A 24,363-nucleotide genomic window follows, 5' to 3' on the forward strand; every position below is an offset into this window, starting at 1 on the left:
GAAATCTATATTACATAAACAATTTAGCAAAGTGGCCAGTAACATAGTAAGTTGATAACAAACCAAATAAAATGGGTAACAAATAAACAACAAAGAGATTATTTATATACATAATATACCGATTTTTCCTCATTTGTTAGGCACTTGATTTTTATAGAATGATAAATTATAAACTTGAACTATTGTTATTGTCCTACTTCTCGGACCATGGTTAGGTACTTGAAAACATTGCCATTAAAAAAGATATGAAAGACATGATAAAGGAGTTGATTTCCGCACAAAATACTAGAATGGACAACCTGGAAAAGCATATGTTGGATATGAAAAACCAATTCTCTACCGTCAAAGATACTAATAAGGATATTGAGGTAGCAATGAATTCAATGTCTAGCCAATTAACGTCTTTAGAAGCACAGATTTCAGGTCTGGAGTCACAACGTAACGAAATAGCTACTCAGGTCTGCACGATTGAAGACAAGCTGGAAGCCTTGGACAAGAATCTTGTTAAATCGTCAATCGAGATACGCAACGTTCCTAAGCGACCCACTGAAACTAAGGAAAGCCTGTTTTGTCTTATAAAAACACTCGCACAAACTCTAAACGTCGCCCTTCAACCTCACGATATCAGAGACGTGTCACGTCAGCCTTCGAAAAGAGAAACCCAAGTTTCAGCTGTAACAGTGGAGTTTTCAAATACCTTAATCAAAAGCCAGATCCTAAATAGTACGAAAGAGTTTAACAAGGCAAACGGTAGAGACAAGCTCAATTCGTCACACCTAGGACTAGGATCACCAAAAACACCTATCTACGTAGCTGAACAGCTAACTAAAACAACCAAGAGACTGTACTTTCTCGCCAGGGCTCTTGCGAAAGCTGAAAACTACGCATTTTGTTGGGTATCTAATGGACGCATTCTTTTACGTAGAGACAAGGACGGTCCTCACATTATTGTTAAGGACGAATACCATCTTAAACAGTTGTCAACAAAAAATACTGGAGCGTAGTTTATGCGATCCTAAAAATAATGGTCTTTATATTTTAGTTTTTATGCATGCATTTTTAACTTTAGTTATACTTTATTTCTACTCAGGTCTCATACAATGTCCTTACTTATGCAACTGCAAAACTACAAAAAACTATAATTACGATCAAGTACTGTATTGCGATATGAATAAAATTGCTTCATTCTACAGGAATTATTTAATTTTAGATAACATACCAGCTACATCCCTACAAAATTCCGAGCATTATGTGTTTCCTTTACGCTATTTTTCCCTAAATCTTTTTGTTACCGATGGCTACTGATAATATTACAAATGTACTAGATGATATTGATAATGTTTCTGTATCAGACACTTTTGTTTGTGCGCCTGAACAATCAGAGTCACACCTCACAAACCCTAATAATTATTTAAAAATATTAACTCAAAACATTCGCTCTATAAATTGTAATTTTTCAAGCTTCGAAACGCTCACCGATAGAATCTCTTTTGACAGTGACGTAGTTGTTCTTACCGAATGCTGGCTTTTATGCGCATCTAACGCTTTACTTCCTACTATACAAGACTACTCTCTACCTATATCTACAAACAAAAACCTCAACCAAAACGACGGGGTTGTGGTGTACGTCAAGAAGGACCTTTTAATCTCATGGGAGGAGCCTGATTTCAAAGGTACAGCCACAGGACTAATTTTAAAACATTCTCAAACTACAGCCATCATTTGCGTTTATCGATCCCCATCCATAGACTGTATAGATAATTTTCTTTCCTGCCTAGATACAATCCTAAAGTCAGTCTCTAACTTTAAAAATGTTATATTAACGGGGGATCTAAACATAGATATAAAACCTTCATCCCTCGACACCCGTGCGCATTACTATCTCAACCACTTAGCATATCATGGCTTCCTTCCATGTTACACAATCCCCACAAGAGATACTAGTTGCTTAGATCACGTACTACTCCGCTCAAAATCCACTGCTACTACACTTGTTTACGAGTCCACAGTCACTGACCATTTCTCAACACTTGTTTGCCTACCACTTAAACAGCGTCATCCAGGCGCCATTACTAGTATAACCAAAATAGACTATAAGTCATTAGATATTGATATAAATAAATTAAAGTTCAGTGAAATTTATAAAATTACTGAGCCAGATATTGCTATGAAATCACTGGAGTCACTGTTGTCAGAAGCTATCCACAATAATTGTACAACAATAAATTTATCAAAACGAAAAAAGATACTCAAACCCTGGATTACTCCGGGGCTTGTAAGGTGTATAAAAAATAGAGACTCTCTTCATAAAAAGTTAAGAAAATCTCCGGAAAACTTAATATTAAAGCAGACATATACACGATACAGAAACTTTTGTAATAAAATAATAAAGAAAGCAAAAAGACAATATGACGCTTTGGAAATAGATAAAGCTGGTAAAGATTCTAGACTTTTATGGAAGGCTATTCAGAAAATAACCAACACATGCAAGAGTAAACATTCCTCATCTCAACTAATTTCCACCACATCTTCTCCCAAAGAATCCTGTAATTTAGTTAATAATTTCTTTGTAAATATAGGAAAGGAGCTGGCTGATAAAATTTCTCATCCCAAAGGTGCTATTTTTGATAAACCTATCCCTGATTCCCCTACTAATTTAAGTTCATTTGCCTTAGTCAACACTGACCCTGACGAGGTCCTTTCAATCATAAACTCCTTAAAAAATAATGTAGCTACTGGATGGGATGGAATCTCTACTACAATCATCAAACGTTACTCCTTAATTCTTGCAACAATTTTGAGCCATATCTTTAATCTCTGCTTCGAAAAAGGCATATTTCCGTCTTCCTTTAAAAAAGCGATTATACATCCTATTTACAAGGGTGGGGATGGGGAATCTGTCAACAATTATCGCCCTATTGCAGTTCTCACATCAATGTCTAAGATTCTAGAACGTTTACTGAATAAAAGACTTACAGACTACCTTGAACAATATAAAATCATCTCTGACCGACAGTTCGGGTTCAGAAGTAAAAAATCTACAGCACATGCAACGAACAACCTGACAACCTTCATCGTAGACAAACTTAATCAGCATAAAAAAGTACTTACAATATTTCTAGACCTCGCTAAGGCATTCGATACAGTCCCCATCCCGACCCTTCTATCCAAACTTGATAGATATGGCATAAGAGGTCGCCAGTTGGATCTTTTTCATAGCTATCTTACTGGACGTACTCAAATTGTCAAAATTGGTAATCACCTTAGTGATGAACAACAAATAGCCTACGGCGTTCCCCAGGGCAGTATCCTGGGGCCAACACTGTTCTTGGTTTTTATCAATGACCTCTGTAACCTAGATGTAGCAAATGGTAATATCATATCATTCGCAGACGATACCGCTGTTACATTCTATTCAGACACATGGATCGATCTTCAGGATATAGCTCAGACAGGATTTAATTCCATCTATAAATTGCTTTCATCTCACACATTAACACTGAACACCTCCAAAACAAAATTCATAACCTACTCCCTACGCCCGTCCTCTCAGCCAGAGTCCCCCATCCTCCTCTATGCCCACTCCTGTGATGTCAATGAAACTTGCGCATGTCCATTAATAAATCCAACCCCCACTATAAAATATTTAGGTATTACTCTTGACCGTCATCTTAATTTTAATGTCCATATTGAACTTTTAACAAGTAGAGTGCGCAAGCTCATTTATATTTTTAAGACCTTACGTCACGTGGCTAATGGTTCTATCGTCAGGAAAGTGTACCAGGCCTTAGTAGAGTCAATTGTCTCGTACTGTATTACCTGTTGGGGTGGCTCAGCAAAAACCACACTAAAACCTCTCGAAGTGGCTCAACGAGCAATTTTGAAAGTCGCAACATTCAGGCCTTTTCTGTACCCTACAGCTCAGTTGTATAAAGACTGCGACGTCTTGACGGTTAGACAACTCTTTATCTTACAAACTATACTTCTCCAACATCGCAACACTCCCTTCGCTAAAATAACAAAGAGACGCAAAGACAAAGTATGTACGATACCACGTACCAACTTTGCCTTTACTAAACGTTTTTTCCTGTTCCTTGGTCCTTTTCTATATAATAAACTAAGTTCACGCTCTCCTTTAATTGATTTAACTCATTACGAATGTAAAACTATTATAACTAAATTCCTAAAAAATCTAACATACTTTGAAACTGAAGAAATTTTACAGACTATATCGTAATACCTACGTAAATAAAGAAAATATGTATATTTATCGTTATTGTCTCATTACCGTAGTTTTGCAAAAGTATATGTATGAGACACTCGCAAATGTGTAACTAGATTAAATAGACTAAAATCTACTTTATGACTTTATTATATTCAGATAATTACTAAGTTGCTGTATACGATTATTACCTAGTATTCCCTAAATTACCTACCTATGTATTTTTCTTATTATGTTCCCATCAAATTGAGTATATATTATTACTTTACTTTATATAGCTTTAATTACACATTTTATAATGAAATTCGAAACTGTATCTCTTTATAATGTGTCTACTTAATTACGTTCTTATATTTGAAATAACATAATTTAAGTATTCTTCGTCTGGGTGTGGCACTGATGTCCTTTATACAGGTTATTCACTAACCTAGTAAGGACAACAGTTCGACATATCAAATAATTACTCCTTCAGATTATGTTACTTCATGCATGACTTATAATAAGTTTCTAATTTTAAGTTGAATTTAACTCTGTTAGCATGAATAAAGTTTATTTATTTATTTATTATTTATTATTAAGAACAAAAATTCAATAGCATTGCAAAGTATTAAAAGGAATTATTTGCATTAATGTTTATTTTTTATCTTTTTTTGTAGTACATTCTGCTGATAAATGAAATTATAATTTAATATAAGTACCTAACATTTTCATTTATTATAAACACGTTCTACACGTTCACCCATAACATATCCGATTCCCTATATTCGTCGAAATATCTCTTCACTGGCAACCCTGAACGCTAAAAGAAACAACGCTAAGAATCAATCGAGAGATAAAACCATCGATAATATGAAGGAATTAAATTATCGCCGAAATGAAGACGCGCGCCGAGACGTCAATAACCGTCATTTCAACGACGATGATGTTGAAATTAACATTGATACTTTTTATGTCACATTAAACGAACTGATACTGTTATATACCCCGTTGGTGAAAGACCAATCACACTTGTTTCCTTGCTGGTATAGTGCTTCTCTTATTAATTGCCTTAAAGAAAAGAAGAGACTACACAAACGCTTTAAAAAGTATCGGAATCCTAGAGACTATGATGCGTACTCTTTACTCCGTACTCGATCCAAAAAAATGATTAATGATTGCTATCAATCCTTCATTACTGAGACTGAAAATGCCCTTCATAACAACATTAAAGCATTCTGGACTTATGTAAAGAGCAAACGAGGTAGCAATACTATTCCACAAAGCATGAGTTTAGGCGACGAAACAGCTTCTACAGCGGAAGAAATTTGCGAACTATTTTCTAAATATTTCTCCTCAGTTTTTGAGGAGCCCACCGATAACATCAACAATTTGAACCTTAAAGCATGTAACCATCTCACCCTTTCCGCTATACACTTATCCATCGATGACATTCTGATTAAACTACGCAATCTTGACGGAAATAAGGGCTCTGGTGCAGATGGGATACCACCCTACTTTATTAAAATGTGCGCATCAGAATTATCTAAGCCTTTACATATTCTCTATGAACAATCTCTTAAGCAGGGTATCTTTCCAGAGGCCTGGAAGACTGCCAATATAGTACCTATTCTTAAATCAGGTAACAGTACACATTGTGATAACTATAGGCCAATTAGCATTTTGCCATGCTTTGGTAAGATATTTGAATCACTTGTTTATGACCATATATATAACCATATTAAACAAAGTCTATCCCCACTGCAGCACGGTTTTGTCCAGGGCAAGTCAACTGTTTCTAATCTGCTAGAATATACAAACTTTCTCAGTAACGCTATCGGTAATCGCAAACAGATTGATTCCATCTATACAGACTTCCGTAAAGCGTTTGATAAAGTGAATCACTATATTCTATGTCGCAAAATATCTACTTACGGAATCCATGGAAGTTTGTATAGATGGGTTGAATCTTATCTCAAGAATCGCAGTCAGATGGTAGTCGTCAAGGGCTTCAAATCTAAGCCAACACGTATTACCTCCGGTGTTCCGCAAGGCTCACATTTGGGACCCCTGCTTTTCATCATCTTCATCAATGATTTAATAGACGACATTAAAAGCAACTGTTTATTATATGCGGATGATTTAAAAGTGTATAGAATAATTGACTCGCCCACTGACTGTGATATTCTTCAAAATGATTTAAATATAATTTCAAACTGGTGTCAAACTAACGCAATGTTCTTGAATCACTCAAAGTGCAATACCATTACATTTACCAAAAAGATTAATAAAATTTCTTATAACTATGAGATAGACGGGAACGTATTGGATCGCAAATATGTAATCAAAGATCTTGGTGTTCTTCTCGATGAAAAGCTTTCCTTCAGAGATCATTACGACTTCATCATATCTAAATGCAATAAATTAACTGGCTTTATCATTAGAATAACTAAGCATTTTAAAAATCCTGACAGCTTATTAACCCTATTTAATAGTATTGTCCGTAGTCTAGTTGAGTATGCGTCGGTAATATGGTCCCCGTTCTATGAAGTCCATCAACAAAGAATAGAACGAATCCAAAAGGTAATTTTACGCTCCCTCTGCCGTAGACATGGCCTTACTCGTCAACTCCCGAGCTATAAATCTAGGCTAGATCATTTTAAGCTGGACAGTCTCATAATGAGAAGGGACATCTGTCAAGTGCTCTACCTGCATAAAATATTGCATTCCAGGATCAACACGACACTTCTAACTTCTATAAATATTAATATTCGCCATCTTAAACGCACCAAACAGAACATCTTCGTTATTCCAGCAGCCAAAACAAACACGGATTATAATGATCCACTCAAGAAGATGTGTCGCCTTACCAATCAACTAAGTAAAAAACATAATGAATTTGACATCTTCGATAAAAGCACTGGTAAAATTAAAACATTCCTTAAGAAAGTCCTATAATATTGTATATTTTTTTTTTTGTGTCTAATTTATAACTTTTAGTTCATAACGTTTAGTTCATAATTTTTAGTTCATATCAACTTTTAGTTTATATCAACATAGCATAAAGCTCTGCTTCTATTAATTTCGTAATATGTTTGTGTCTACACGCCTTTTGGGTTAATATCTAGAAAAGTATTTAGAATTAAGTTACATATTTAAAATTGATGTTAACCTGTTGTGTAAACCTTAAAATAAAATAAAAAAATAAAAAAATAAAATAACGCGGCGAGTGGAACGCGCGCAGTGCGCGGACTCCGCCGTTGAGCGAATATAATATAAATTTATGATACTGTCAATATAGGCTACAGATAAATGAAAAAAATGCTAAGCGTTCACGTGAGTGCTTATGTACAACGAAATACGTAATTTCGCGGATAAGCATAAGGTATTTACTTTAATTATTATTTGCCTCATTTATCCTAATTCGTTTATATGAATACAAGATATTGTCAAAATAGCATTTAGGTATATATATATATTATTCTCAGTTAGAGCATAACCAGGGAGTAGTGGTTAATTTTTGACACATCTGTCATGAATTGTATATGGAGATGACGTTTAATTTATAAATCAATCCCTGTCGGTTAGATAACTGAGAATGGAGAAATTGACACTAAGTTATTTAAAACACGGAAAATTTTTGTTTAATTTTAGTTTGGAAAATTCACGAAACTGCTGTTTTCATCCACAAAAATAATCTATACGGCAATCAAATAACAATTGGTAGTTCTAGGTACTTAGTCGAATTTTTGTGGTATAGTTTCATACCTTCCGGATTTTATACTTGAAAGATAGAGTACTGGCCAGGTTTTACTGCGGTGAGACGGAAGGAAAGAATCGGTAATTCGATTGTATTCAGTTACAATTGGGGAGTGAGTATCGAGATGTCGATATTGTATATTGTTTGGTAGAAAAGCACAATATGAGTGTACATATACCTATCTAACAAAAAGAGGCCATTTTGTCATTATTTTCATACAAGTACAGTACAGATACGTAGTAGATATCCATAGCAGAAAGAGCATTTTTGTTACCTATTACAATGTTGCTTAGTTATATTTAAACAAAAATGCCTAATGGTTGCTTAAAATAACGGTAGGCCTCGTAATAATTAGTGATTTGAAAACATCAGAATAGAGCCTTGGGATTGGAGGCTTTATTTAACTAGTATTTTATCATCCATGCGTTATAGTTTGTTTTACTAACAATACCAGAACATAAATGTAAGGCAGTTCAATCTGAACAATATTTAACGATAGTAAAGTAAGAAAAAGTTTTATGTTGGTTTATTTTAGCTATTTTCGACCATATTGTCATTTTAAATATAACATGTTTAATGCATTCTCCTAACACAAAACATTTTATTAAAACATTACACAACAAACCAATTAACTTTAAAGCGTATCTTTCAATTTAAAACCTAGAATACAAAACCAGGGCATAATAAAATAACAATTTTATAACAAGCTAAATACACAATGCAAATTATTTTGAAAAAGTCCATTCAATAGTGAATTCTATAACTCGAGGTGTAAGTTCAAATTTTCTCTGCACCAGGCTGAAAAAGTCCTTGTCCAAGCCCTTAGTTAATTTTAATAACTTTGCAGCTTCCCAGTCACTTAGCTCCGCTAAGTGCATCTAACGAACAGTCTGGTTGCAGATTTTATTTCATCATTTGATCCTCATACTATATTAGGTATTGGATTTTCACAACTGTGGCGCCTTTAGGTTTGCTGCTTCGTAATTTTAACACCCAAGAACATAAAGTTAAGCAGAACGTGAGCATAGAATGCAGTTTTGCCGTTGGGACAGCCTAAATTGTCGTTGAGTACGTAGGTACACTCTATTTTCATGCTCAGATAGACTCACTCAAGTGACAAACTAGGCCCCGGACATGCAGCGCATCCAGTAAGTGCGTGTACTGTGCGCGTTGTACACCGTGCTGTAAGCCGCAGCTTGCGGTGTTTCATCTGTTTCATCATCGCTCGAGACCCGGAGCTCGAATCCGTTGTTTGCGCACTATCGCTGAAACTACTGAAGTCCGAGATCATTTGATTAAATTATACTGTAGTTTTTTTTAAATTAACGCCCAGATTCTGGCTTTATAGAGGAAACAACAAATTATTGTTTTAAAAAGTTCGTTTCTGTAAGTTCGTAGCACAGTACGTTATGATTGCTACGCGCACTGACTACGCCGCGTCGTAGCAGGCGTAGCCAGATTGTTGCATACAACAAAACCCAAAAAATACTTTGATTTCAGTACTTTGGTAGAAAATCTATCGACTGACTGGTAACCCAACCATCGTAAAATACATTTTAATACCTACCCCGTACAAAATCCCGAAGGACATCATAAAAAGTATATTCCCCGAAGTTGATTATAATCGTCCCTCGAGGCAGAGCCTTAACCTGGATACAATAAGCGGCAGTTTGATAGATAGCCGGGCTCCTTGACGGAGGTCCCCCCCTTAAGTAATTGACTTGGTCCATTAGTAAGGCCCATTTTTGCCGCAACGTCCATACTCGTATAACAAATCGATGGGCTTATTCTAGTCGGGTGCTTGGGCATTATGTCGGTGGTACCTCGTCTTATGTGAAATTGAAATTCGTTCATGGGCTGTTTCATTTGGCGTATTTCATACTCTTAAATGTAAGTACCTATATAAGAGCTCTTCTCGATTACGTCAAACGAATCGAAAAACGAAAGTTTGATCTCTGACTCTGAACCTTAATAGGACGATTCTGATAGTCTGCGTAAGCCTTCTTTGGGGTTAATATTATTGTTTAGATTATAGTGGTGTGCTGAATGCTATGATTTACGAAGGTCTGTACAAAATAAATAAATAAGGAATTACTCTTTCTCGAAAATCTTTAGGTATAATGTGAATTATCGAAATGTCTATCTACATTCATTGGGTTATTTCGAAAAAAATTACCGAAATGTGAAGTAAGATTATCATGCGTGTATTTATTTTCGTAACCTATTTAATGTTTTCACTGTCCACTCAATCGTTAACCGAGCAGCCTTCCCACTGTGAGCCCGCCATAAATATCGAACCGTGAAAAATATTTGTTGAGAATGGCCCGTGTGGACTGGGATCGTTTGGGAAGATGCCAAGTCGATCGGAATCAAATAATTTCCGCCAAGTCATTATTCCGGGCCAACTTGACGGTTTCGCTGAACTATCTGAGCCTCACTACACTGACGTTACGGACTCCGCATAAACATATAGTGCCACAAACTTATCTGTTCCGGTGACAGCTCACGTAAATGTGTACGGCAGCGTTCCCACTACGCCGGACCGGCAGATCTGCCGAAAACCGGACACCGGACAGAGTGTTCACATTACATCGGATCCCGGAAGAAATTCAGACAGTCCTCAGTTGAATTTGGACCTGCGCGCACAATGGACGACGAAATTGTTGTGTTGTGGTGGTATCTTAATAGAAGGCAAAATAAAAGAAAACATTGGGTACACCCTATTTTACGGGAAAGATTTTCCATTCTTTTCATTTTACATCCAGGGGCGACGGGAGCACGAGCGGGGCGAGCGGGGGACAGATACCGGCACAAACTCGTTCACATTACTCCGGGCCCGGTCGTTCTACCGGCAATTCGTAGTGACAAAACGTTCGGTAGAAATGCCGGGCTCGGCAAAAATGCCGGACCCGGGATAATGTGAATAGCTTCATATAAATTGTACAGCCACTAGCTCTTCCGGCAGATTTACCGGCGCGGCAGATCTGCCGGTCCGGCGTAGTGGGAACGCTGCCTAATATTTCTTCATTCTATAAGATTTTAAGTTTGCCAGTAGTGGTAATTCGCTCTTGTGATTTTAATTAACCCATCTAATCTATATTAATATATAATTCATTAGTAAATAATGAGATATGGATCAATTTAGTTCGCTCTCACCGGAACAGATAAGTTTGTGGCACTGTACGTAGGTATATTGTAATTATCAAACCCTCGACTGTACTCCACGAAGGGGGCTTAAAATGATTGACGAAAATAATTTAAGTTTTACTTAACTTTCCAAAGTCTAGTTTTTGGCGACAAATAGAAATAGGGTACGGAAAGTATTTTTATAGCTTAAAATGTGTAAAATCCACTTTAAGTGTTGTGAAGTGATAGGCCTCGAAGGGGTAGTTAGAGGTGAAGCGAGTCACTCGCTTTTCGCTGTACATTTGCACTCACGTGATAGGTCGCGAGCCGTATCGCCGTTTTGGAAACCCAATCCAAAGGTATAAACAGTAAAGCCATGTTTACGCAACTCACGCAAATTTTGGTATACTTAAATTCTGATAAATTAACAATACTTGGAAAAGTTACTTAATCGTTAACGATACGGTAGGAGGGTAAAATTTAAATTTTCGGAAAATTGATTTTCGGATACTTCACAACTTTCGACTGATTGAAATCGCGATCCCTCTTCTCAATAAGCTTATTAATTTACTTTGCTTCCTCGTAATCAATTAGGTACATTTTGGTCATATACATTTCATATTTTTTATTTTATTGGGTACTTACATTTTGCTGTGTAACATAACCTATATCGAAACGTTACCTTTGGCCGGTTATCCACTGCCACCGTCACGAGTCGCCTCGTGTGCACCAGTGGCACCAAATATATGTATATATTTAGTGGGTCACCGCAACAACAAAACCAACAAAAAATAGGAACGATGCACAAAATACGCTCTTATCGCTTACAGGCAACCTTCAATATAAATAATAATAAAAGATAGTTATTTGTTCGATACCTATATGCATAAAAGGACGGCAAGCTGCCCACGGCTTCTTGTGAGTTGTGTGCCGAACCTAAAGAACATATGCCCGCAACTGTAATCTTGTTTCTCAGTGGCGTATCCGTGTCGACGGCAGTGGACAAACTCCCACACTCTTGGTGAGATTCGACGTGCTATTTGTAAATTGAGTTTGAAAGGAATTGAAGCTACGCAATCATTAGGTAACTCGAGCGAGACCTACAAAGCAACGTGAGAAGGAACATTTACGATTTCATGTGGAGTTTCAGTTATTTATGTGTTGCGTATCGAGTTAATTAAAACGGCTTCGAGAAATGTATATTAGATACATTACAGGGACAAAATAACATTACACTTGTGTTTAATTTAATTAAATTATTAGCAAATATACTTGAATTAGTTCTAAGAATTGTTTTTGTGTGTTGAGCTTTGAGCGTAGGCTTCTTCCAGCAGTGGACGATATTATGATGATGGTGATGACTCTGACGGCTCTTACCTCTATAGTATTCCTTTATTCAGCAGTACTAGGGCTGTCCAAAATTTAATTTCTTGAGAGGAAATGCAAAGACATATTTGTCTATAGACCATAATATTCTCTTAGGCTCGTGAAGGCTGAGCACTGGGGGGATTATGTGTATCTATGTATGTGTGTGTGTGTGTGTGTGTGCGTGTGTTTCAGTCACAATGGCCGGTAGTAATGTGACCGTGGCTGGGCCTTGTCATTACAATGGTGTTGTGTGCACTCTAATTAATCAATTAGTAGGCTTCTCACACGTACTGTGCGCGTTACTTGGCGTCCCGTTCCGGTAAACCAAATACCCAATTTAAATAAACCATCTTTTATTTCATGCGGAATTGTCTCTGGAATAAAATGTCGCCGTTACATGCAAATTCACTCTGCAGTCGGTATAGTAACTGCTACTGCTACCTACGATATTTCTTGAAATTCAGTTTCGCTTATGTTCGTAAGTGCTACTCTGGCTGTACTGTACATAATATAATACATTTCTTTTAAAGTTTATTCAAAATTCTTTGTTTACTTACTAACTACGCACTCGTGAGTACTTTCCTTCCTCAAATTGTTTTAACAGAGTTAACATTTTTATAATTGTGCTATAAAGAAGCGTATCCAATTTCTTATTGAAACTTCTATTTCAGAACATTATATCTATCAATAATACATTGACCTATACATAGTACCTATATATTATGATTAACTCTGTGTAAATTTTGGGTAAATATACAATTTTCATTTTCACTCAAAAATTCGCGACCTACATACAGTTACTAGAAAGGTTCTATTAATCCTGCCTTTGTATTAATTATGGCCGCTACGACCTGGGGGGTCACTCTATACGACGAAAAACTAAGTTTCGGAGCGCTGCTGCGCCAGCCACGACTCTATCTCGTTGTATTAAACGTGCCGATTGCACGACAGCTCTCGTTCGTCCGTTTTTCAGTTCGTTCATCAGTATAGAGTAACCCTTCTGATGAGGTTCCGATCAGGAATGCGTCCCGGTCCGGATCCCGGTCGGAATTCAGACTATTTGTACCCTACGCCTAATACCTGACGACTCTTTTAGGAAGAGTTAACCTTTACCATAGCTGTATAGATAATAGGTAGATAGGTATAGGGCGATGTTATATATGTATTATGTACACCAATAATTTTATTATGTGGTTTCGGATACTGTACCTCACAGGTACAGGTACCTTACAGGTGTAAATGTAAATGGACGGTAAACTTAGAACTTGTATTATTACACTTGTAATAATGCCTTGTTACAAGCCTTACTTAGTTATCGACTACTTGTCGCCCTGTTGAAACAAAAATAATATTCATATTCCTATAAATAACGGTTTGTAAAAAGCGCACGAAAATACAATAAAAATACCTATCTACGTCAGACTTATAATTGGATAACGCAAAGGGAGCTCAAAGCAGCGGGCACTTTGTAAAGAGACCACATTAAATCGTGTCACATTCACACTACAGTGGCGCCGAGTGTCTGTCCCCGAAAGATAATTCAACCCTTTTTAACACGACGCGTTCTTGTATGTAACAGATAAAACCAAACGGTAAGGGTTGTAACTTGTGCCCCATTCAATTTACATAACGATAACCGTAATTTAGACAACCCAATTTCGATAGTTCGCAAGTTTGGAAGTTTAATCAAATAAACAATAACGCTCCCGTTCTAACTTGCCGGCTAAGAGTGGGAGGGAAGATAGTTTATCGGCCCAGTTCTAGACTTGAACAATTACAATAGCAAAACTGGTGAAACAAATGTCCGGGGCGGCGGAAGTTTTCAGTGCGCCCGGGTTCATCAACATAGCAAGAATGGCAGATGCTCGCCGTCAACGGTGGAGCCTCCTGTATAGGGTACACACGGCAAAAGAAAAAAATATATTGTGTGATTGGCTATAAAAGACTATTATGCAAGGCGTGCAAACACAGTAAGTATGTATAATACCTTCCACATTTTCCAGGCGATTCACCCACCGTTGAATTGAATTTATACTCAACAATCGCAAATTTTGAAATCACAGAGTTGAGTATACCAATTAAATCTTCCATCCAAGAGTGCAAATTATATTTTGAGTTAACCGCATTTTGTGCCATTAAAATATCCGCTCCACGCATTTCTGCGAAATAATATTATCCCAATTACGATATGGTATCATGGCAACCCCACTAGAAGCGGCCTACACTGGGCTGAGTGAATGCCGGCGCCGTCCATTATCGTATAAGGCAAGGCAGGTCGGTCGGACACGGCATTATGAAATATGAGGGTCATATCTTGGTCCCACCCCGCGCCCCGATACTGGGATTACGCCCCCGCTAATCTCTCGGAATCCGCCGAAATTGCTCATTTCCCCCCGACAATAGAGTTACAAATTCAATCGCACCTGTCTGAAATTAGAAAAGTTTAATCCCGCGTCAACCCGTTGCGCTCGAGATACTGCGAAAGGAAAAAAGCGTTCGTTTTTCAAATGACGTTATCGCTCGAATCTTGATGCGTTGATAATGATATTGTAACTTCCCAAGGGGAGCTTTTATTGGATTGCGAAAGCTATGACAGTTGGATGGGCGGGGGTGGCTTATGATTGTAATTGCATATCTGCATTCTCGATAAAGTCTGTCGGAAAATACAAAATACGCAAAGTTATTCTAAAATCTGTTCACGAAAGCCTCTTGAAATAAAATTATAATTGGTGTTATGTTTGAGCATTTCGAGCCTTTCCTCTGAAAATAATAACAGCCAACATTTCAGTTCTCCGGTATCCCACAACATTTTACTTAATTCATTTTTGAAGACTTTGGGGTTAGGTTATTTTTAGTTTGACCTTTTTGGATCATGTTGCTTTTAGACTGCCTTAATAATAAAAGGGAACCAAGTCTACTACACAAGTACAATCTGGGACTTAGAACTCTTAAGCCCTTTTATACCACATAATGTGAATGTAGATAAATCCATACGTCGTGTTCTATCATGTGACATTTGACTAACATGTATAAAACGCATAAATACATTTCGAAACCGGCAGCCGTAGCCAGAATTTTCGGTGAAAATATTGAAATTTAGAGACAACCTGCAAAAATATCGGCGTATAAATTTGATTATCTGGGTACGGTTGCCTAAGTACAGAAACATGTACCGTGTCTGTGCGTATGGAATATATTTATTTAAATCGGGAATAGATATAAGTTTATTATGGATTTCTTTTTTAGGTTTATACAGCCAGGCTTTAGAGAACTAAGCTAATAGGGACTGACAACGAACTGAAGTAGTTTTAATATGAATATGCACTGATTCTGTTGGTAATGTACTATGGATTCATACAGTGCAGTCTGTGTTATTGAAATTCAAAGATACAAATCTCATATAAATATTTTTTTAAATACCTTTCAGGAATTTATTGCATTCATTCAATTCATTCCAAAAGAAAAAATAGGTCTCATCACATGTTCCTGGATTGTATTCGTGGTGATGTACAACTTATGCATGCATAGGCATATCATATGATATATAATAAGGAACATGCAAGGCCAGCCATCACCCGGATAATGTTTCCGGTACATTGTCTTATCCGGTTCTTCATATAGGTCGGCGGGGGCGATCCGGGCGATAATATCGGATATTGTACCCGGGTATGTTTGATCATGCGATTATGAAGCACGTACTAGCCATTTCTATAGACTTAATTCCCGTTTTGGCAATAGCCGCATGGATCGGATCGTTTAGTTTAACTTCAATGCACACACAATTATAATTTATAACGTATGACCTCACGTATGATAATAATAAGTATAGATGTAGACTTCAACTGAATCTGTCTAAAATATATACTTTTTTAACGTCCATAAACAGTATAAACCTTGGGGATATAGAGGATATGGACGAAAATTATACTCGGAGGAAGTTTAAGGGAACTCTAATTACCCTAACAGCAAGGATATAATGACTGTAAAACACAAATATCCAAGTAATGCATAAGCAATTCCGTTTGAAAACGGCTAATCGGTTGCAGCGGACATAATGGGACATAGCAGGCGCCGTGTTGCTGTACAAATGCATTATGGATAGCACCGTCCGACTACCGACCCCCGGCCGCCCGGATCGCGTGCCACCATCGCGACCAATTACTTTATCGGTACCTATATCCGCGTTATAAATAAAACGGTATTAGGGAAACTTGAGTCGCGACCTGCCCATTAAGGTGGCCTATAGATTGCAGACCTAATACCCGTGGATTAAGATTAAACCGAGTTACGTTTCGTGGAATACTGTAGGTGTTGGTGGCATTTGCCTGAAAACTGCCCCGTTTTATTGTCGGTTAGTTTGCTCTGTGCGGACCTGGTGGCTTATGGAATTTTTCAGGATTAACCGTTGCCTGAAAATGCTTTCGATGGAATGTTTATGCAGTAAAATTTTGAGTCAACTGAATAACCACTACTTGAAAATGTGCTGAAATTTTCCGATATACTTGTAGGAAACTAATATTAAGTTACTATTGCTTTTCTTAAAATACTGCTATACTTGAGATAATATTGTTCAGATAAACAAAGGTGAGTTTGTTGGAATGTATAAGGAGGGCCCGGAGGGGGGCGGTCTCAGATCGTTTTCAATTTCCTTCAAAAGTGGCCGGCTGCAAACACCGCTGTTTGCTCAGGCCTCTATTATTATTTGTTCTACGATAGCAATATAAATTGATCATTTCATGTGTGGACTTTATTTTATTTGTGTTTACATTCGTTTAAAGTTACTCGTAACCATTTTAATCATGGCTGTTATGTTAGTTTTTATTTGGATGAAAATTAAATTTCTAGGTAAAAAGTACCCATACAAAGAATATCTAATCAAATTATCTATAACCAACCCTTTTACCGAACACAATTCGTGTCAAGAATACCGAACATGAAGTAAGAAGTCAAAGAATAGTACACCAAAAAAACATTCGTTTTGATGGAAACCCCAATAAATGGAGTGAAAGGGCGTGACACGGGGGGTCAGCAGTTATGATGGATAAGACAATGTACCGGAAGGAATCGTCCGGCCCGCGTGAGGCCGACGCTTATACGACTAGCTATAGAGCGGGAGGTTTTGCAGCAACGGAAAAACAGACTGGAATAGAGTGCGGGCGAAATTAGTTCATTGTCACAGCCGGTTAGTGGCCCTGGTAAATCGCACAATTACTCTAGGTACCTACTTATAACTGCTCTTATGGTGATGGAATGTATGAAAATTATCTTTGCACATCTACATTGTACCTCGCGACAAACAGTTCATTTTCATTTAATTCTACACCTGTAGTAGAAATATGTTTGTGTCATAATATTTACGATCGAAGTGTTGCCTAGTTATGATCGTTTCACGTTACGTTTCACGATATCGTAATTTGAGCTGTTTTTTGAAGTAACGTTTGCTCTTCTTAACTAAAAATGCCTAGAAGTAAGTCACTAGAGTGGAGCTAAATGAAGTTGAGTTCAGTGGCTCAGCAACTCCTGTGATGGATGGCTGGCCAACTCGCCCGGATAAAGGAATCTACCGGAAGAAATTGACCGGACCGGGCCTCAGTGCCTTCAGCTAGGCGCTTTCAATATTACTCGGGACTCGTCAGCTGAAGGAAACATTTATGATGATTAATAGAAAGAATGGAGAAAGGAATTATGACAAATGATACTATAATAGAGGTACATGATATACGTACTCGTATATACTTATTAAATGTTTTTATTTTAAATACGTTTTATCTTTGTACACTTTTCATATGTAGATAAATTCAATCATTTTATATGTAAGCAGGACGGAAAAAATACACTACATGTACTCGTAATAAATAGTATGTAACTTAAGATGTACGGAAGCATTTGTTTGAAAGAGATAAGTAAATGCTTGGATTGAACCGAAAAGATACGAAACATCAAAGGCCACGTTTTTTCCTTTACCGATTCTCTCGCATGGGCGGTTCCATGAATAAAACGATGCATAGTTCACGGCATCACGAGGCCGCGTGTCACATCACTAAATTGTCCAGAAACGAAACGAAAAGGGGAACTATATTTCTCGTATTACGTTATTTTATTGCTTTTTACAACTAAGTACATCATATTGTAAAGGGAACAATCTGTTGAAACAATTTTCTAAAATATGTGAATAAAATAGATACCCTATTTTAAATATTGTTGTAGGTTGGAGAATTTCAAACCTACATATTTTTTAAAACGTAAATTAAAAAAAACTCATTAAGTATGTATTTTTATACAATGTATAACCAATACCTTACTCATCATTAAAATGAGAATATTTCACAATTAGAAGTACCGGGGGCAAGCATACCAATAATCAATATTTGCACTCAACAATTTTGGATGAAATTGGAGAATTTACGATAATGCTCCACACTTACATAGCTCGAGCCATAACGTTATTATTATGTTCATACGTTCACGTAGTGAGACGCGAAATGTGATCAGAACTGCACACTTTCAGGATTCTAGGACTCTAGGTACGTAGTGTACCAACATTGTACTGACTAGAGTTGCGAATGATACTTTTAATGTAAGACTACTGGAGTGCCTCGAGAAATAAATACTATTTACATTCATGGAAGTAGAAGAATACTTCCATGTTTACATTATTGTATTTTATTATAGAGCTTGCATGTATTTTTTGATTAACCCGCCAGTGCTCGCGTCAAATTTCGTGACACAAACAGTCGCATGTGGGTCTTTTAGACCCGAAAGTAAATTGCTCTATTTTCTCGAAACAAAAGAAAATTTAGATATTATTGTACATCAAACGTAAGGTTAGTAATAAAACTATATTCAAATCTAAATTATTTATGAATTTATGGATAAAAGTATGTTTTGACAGTTTCAAAAGTACTATGCTTCATGTTCTTATTTATCTACATAGGAACATAAATTACAGCATATTTTTATTAATTTTATATTTATCAATAAAAAAAACTTAGTTTTATCTAAACTAATAACCATTCTTCTCAGTAACAAAAAAATAATTAACTTTTTATATAAAAAAATAATCAACAATCAGCCTTCAAAGTTAACATAAGTTTACATATAAAATTACTTCTTCCTTGTATTGATTAAGTATATAATTAGGTCTTTTCTTCGGTATTTTCACATATTCGGATTACAATTAATGCATAAAAATGCAGTGTGATCTCTACAAAGATCGTCTTAAAGGTTACGTGACATTTCTGAAAAGAAAAAATAATAAATTAAAAAAAATATCAAAAAAATTATACTGACACAAAGCGTCGCTCATGGGTCGAAAAGACCCATACTCACTTTGAATTTCCGTCCTGTCCAAGTGCCGCGGGCAATCTGGTTGGGGTGGCGAGTGCGGCTAGCCTATATGGTAACTTAAAGGTACTAGGCACGCTAATTAGTAATATCAAATATTTTTAAAGTTATCGAGGTATAAATAGAGTGCTGGGTCTTTTCGACCCACGCGCGACTATCCGCGGGTTAAACATTCTTCTGCATAGGGAAACTCTTAGAAGTGTGACACCAAGAATGATAGACCAAAAAATCATTGCAACTTGGTCTTGGTCTATTATTTGTGCAAGAGATAAAATTACGTTCCATAGTCCCGTCCATATACTAAGTCATATTTCCATACATAATATGCTCGCTACAATGGGAGCACCTCTAGCAGACGGAAACCCATTCGGTCCCAACGACTACTTGCAGTAATAATATTACCCTAACAAATGTTACATCTAAGTTCAGGCCACCACTGTAGACGGAGCCCACACGTTGGATACGGCGTCCTCGAAACTGAAAGCTGGAAGGGGCCAGTTAAGCTGGCGGTATTATTCGTATAGACACGGCAATCTACCTACCTGCGATGGAAACTTATAGAGCGGTCCACGTATTCGTATCTGCGGATTGAAATCGTCGTCGACGGGTTTCGAAATCACTTCCTTTGTGATGGATAGATAAGATGCTCGAATGTTTCACCAATGAGGGACCATTCCGCTCAAAGGCGAATGGTAGTTTTCTTTTATTGGCTGCTTCGGTTTGCGTTTGAAGAGATTACTATCTCGTATACTGTGATGTGATGAGGCTCGTGAACAGGAGTGGTCGTTGTCGGACGATTGCTGCTATTATTAAGGGTTTGTTGGATCGGTTAGTTATGTCTAATAGCATATATTATACTATATTAAGTCCAACAAGTAATACTATAACAAGTCCAGTCAAGTATAATGTTAGATTGTTGCAAATTTAAAATTATCAGTAAATCTTTTGTTACGACATCGACACTTTCAGCAACTTTATACTTACGCCAAAAACTGTCAGAAGTGGCGATTCGAAGTGCTCTTAAAAATAGTTGGCAACATTAGGGACTTGGAAATTTCGAAATTCGGCACGATTCCGCGCGGGCTGGGGCGGGAAAGGCCTTAGCTGGCATCTTTTAAAGGGTGCCAGTACGCTCCATTAGTTCGTTTCTTTTTCCCTAACCTTTGGTTGTTTGCCGTGTGCGTGCGTGTATACCTACTGGTATACACGCACGCGTGGGTACCTACTGGTGGGTTGCGATAGACTGGCGACAGATAATGCTGTGATCGCTTCCACGTGATTGCACCGGGCCACGGGGCGCGGGGCGCGCTGTTTCAATTTGTGTTGGCTGCGGTTGTGATGGTTCTTTAATGTTTTGAAAGGGTGACCGAAGAAATTTGTAACATACCTAATATTGTGTCGCGTTGCATGCCAATTATGTGTATTACTGATTTCTCGATAACTGATAGTCTTAGTCTGTGCTTCAGAATTTACGGATTTAAACGATATTTGTGGAATAAGAACCTTACCCCCTTATTCATAGAGAAGTTACAGAACGTTTTAACTAATAAACTGTTTTGTCCCTCTCCGACAAAGAACAATTTGTTCTTTGACAGAGAGGGACAAAACAGTTTATTAGTTAAAACGTATTGTAACTTTTCTATGAATAAGGGGGTTAGTATCTAATCATAACCACACTATTAGTATGACTTTTATCCCAAACAATATCTACCTTAAACCACGTTATGAAACATGCTGCTAATGTTCTACAATTATAATATGCATAACATATTATATACGTACATAATTTCCCTCAAATGCTACCTAAAGGCCACTTCATACCGCCGCACAGTCACGTACACCCACTTTACATTTATAGTGAAAGTGCCTGAAAATAGTCGCTGGCAGCGTCACTGCTGTGTCGCTCTCATTGTAGTCTTTGCGTGGTGTCTAATCGATACAAATAGACAAGAGATTAGCACGTCACTTATGTCATTATGCATCTTATAAGTACGTACACAATCTACACAACTATCCATAAATTGTATAGTTATGCTTTTGTACATTGCTAAATCCATTCTTCAGAAACAGCCGTAAGTAATCATGACAAGATACATGTCACATGAGGATATCTTGGACCAAAGGAACTTAGACAGTACAGAGTTGTGGTTTTACCTACATAGGTCAGTTAAAGGGCATCCAATGAGCTTTAAACAAAAAAGAACAATCGGTCAATACCATCCGAAAATAGCCCCCGGCCACGCGTTCAAAAAGAATATGTCACAACAAACTATTCAGTCGGATGGATGGGCAGTTTAAAAATAAATGACGTGTGTCGACGATCGCCACCGCTACGTACCCGTCTCATTAGCAACAGTAACTGCCGCTACAGGGGGGTTACTCTATACTGACGAAATACGAACGAACAATCGGTTAATACAACGAGATAGAGTCGTCACCCGCGCAGCAGCGCTGCGAAACTTAGTTTTTCGTCAGTATAGAGTAATCCGCAGCTTTTAGCGACACATTTGCAATCCATACGAAAAAAAAAATTACAGGCAGACGTAGCTTGATAAGTAGCTGGATGAGGAAGGCCGTGGCACGACAGCGCGTGCCAGCCGTACCTTTCGTACATTCTGGGTCAGCCTCTGTCATACCCATCGATGGGATTGATCAAACCACGCAACTTAAATTAAGAGGGAATTCCAGGAATTCTACGTCATTCTATACCGAAGGTACGCCAGAAGCGAACTAATGTATAAAGAACCGTAAAGACAAGAAACTTGATCGATAGTATTTTTTAAATCCACTTTCCATGGTATACACAGTTATAGACCTTCTTGGCATTACAAATATTGTAAAGGTGTCACACACATGCTCAGTTTTTTATTTTATATTATTAATCGCAGATATAATTACATGTAATGATGAGATGATAGATTATTCGGCAATTATCATGATTCATGTCACAGTAATACTTTGACAGTAGGCGTGGGCACTGGGTAGGTATGCTAAAATAGGTTTCATGCCTTCAAGTAGTAATCCTGAAGCTGAAGGTGACGCTACAGCACGCCATGAAATAAAAACCGATTCAGATCTTATTTATTTTAAAAAGTGTTTGCAAACGGCGAGGTTGCATGTGTGCAGTGAAAATAATTATTATATTATTATACTAGCTGTTCCCGCGCGCTTCGCTTCGCCTTAAAAAGTTTTCCCGTGGGAATTCCGGGATAAAAAGTAGCCTATGTTCTTTCCCAGGGTCTAGACCGTATGTATACCAAATTTCATTCAAATCCGTTCAGTAGTTTTGGCGTGAAAGAGTTACAGACAGACAGACAGACAGATAGACAGACAGACACAGTTACTTTCGCATTTATAATATTAGTTAGGATTTGGTGTTGAAAATTATGTGCTGTGAATTTTCTCACTGCTTGAAATCAGTAATATGAATCTAATTAATTTAGAATGATATGAGTATGCTTCATGTTTATTCTGTTATTCTGACAACTGCAATCCTTTAGTTGCCAGTATAGGATTTTAGGTATAGGAAAATGTGGATAGTGGAATCGGCAAATCCAATCATTGGAAACAGATATGCCCATAAATAAACACTTTAATTAAGTATTGAACGAAAATATTGCCGACGTCTTAATTCTTGATAAATTCTATCCCCAAAAGCGTTAATTATTCATACGTCCAGAAATATGGGTTCAAATTACAATAGCAACAATGACAGATGGCCACGGCAAACAAGCCAGGCGATTTATTAAGCCGCGTGGTTAATTAATTTCGTATCATTTGCCATTAAATTATCGGCAGTATCCTACGATGCATGATCCGACCGAGACTGGCGGATCGACCGGCTATTTACTGTTTACACATATGTATATAAACACACGTGTACATGTATAAACGGGCAACAAACAAACAATCGAAACTATTTTAATTATTCACAAACATGGCCGGTCAAGCGCAATCGTCGGTTTGCTGACTGACTCACTGATATGTCACTGAGAAGACTAGTTATACCTACATATATTTTTATTGTTGTATCTACAACATGTGGCCTCTTATCTCTGAACGAACAATCTTTCAGACAATCTAAACGAGGAGGAGTCTCTTGGGAATTAGTGAAAATATGACGAATAGACCTACGAAAATTTCATAATTTGATTTATTGGAATTCGACTCGAAACGTTGTACTTAAAAGATACCTATCTAACCGACCACTTTTCGGAATCTTACGCAACGGACACATCCCATTCAGTATTCTTTGTATTAAAATTCTCACAATTGCGTCCACTTCATCCGCATTGCCGATGCAGTTTTTCCATATATTTCTGAAAATCCGTTTGGTCCAATACGTACGGTACTGATAGGTGAACACCTACCTTTATGGACCACCTAGAATAAGGATAAGCAAGACACATGACCATTCGAAAGCTCTGACACCTGAAGCAAAAAGTCGCGAGCCCTAAATCTCGGGTTGATCCCGCCCGATCCTCCTGCCAATACTGCCATTACTCAATTAGAAGCCAAAGTAATGAGTCGACCGACGACGCAGACAGAAATAAACGGTGCTACGATG

The 24,363-nt window shown here is 37.3% G+C and overlaps 1 protein-coding gene across 14 annotated transcripts in view; it reads left to right on the forward strand.

Moving 5' to 3' along the window:
- The window catches only part of LOC105388446 (CUGBP Elav-like family member 1), a 262,076-nt gene that overhangs the window by 188,461 nt on the left and 49,252 nt on the right, over positions 1-24,363 (forward strand). The gene's annotated exons all lie outside the window — the stretch shown is intronic.

This window comes from Plutella xylostella, chromosome 12, assembly GCF_932276165.1.
Source record: "Plutella xylostella chromosome 12, ilPluXylo3.1, whole genome shotgun sequence".
NCBI classification, from domain to species: Eukaryota; Metazoa; Arthropoda; class Insecta; order Lepidoptera; family Plutellidae; genus Plutella; species Plutella xylostella.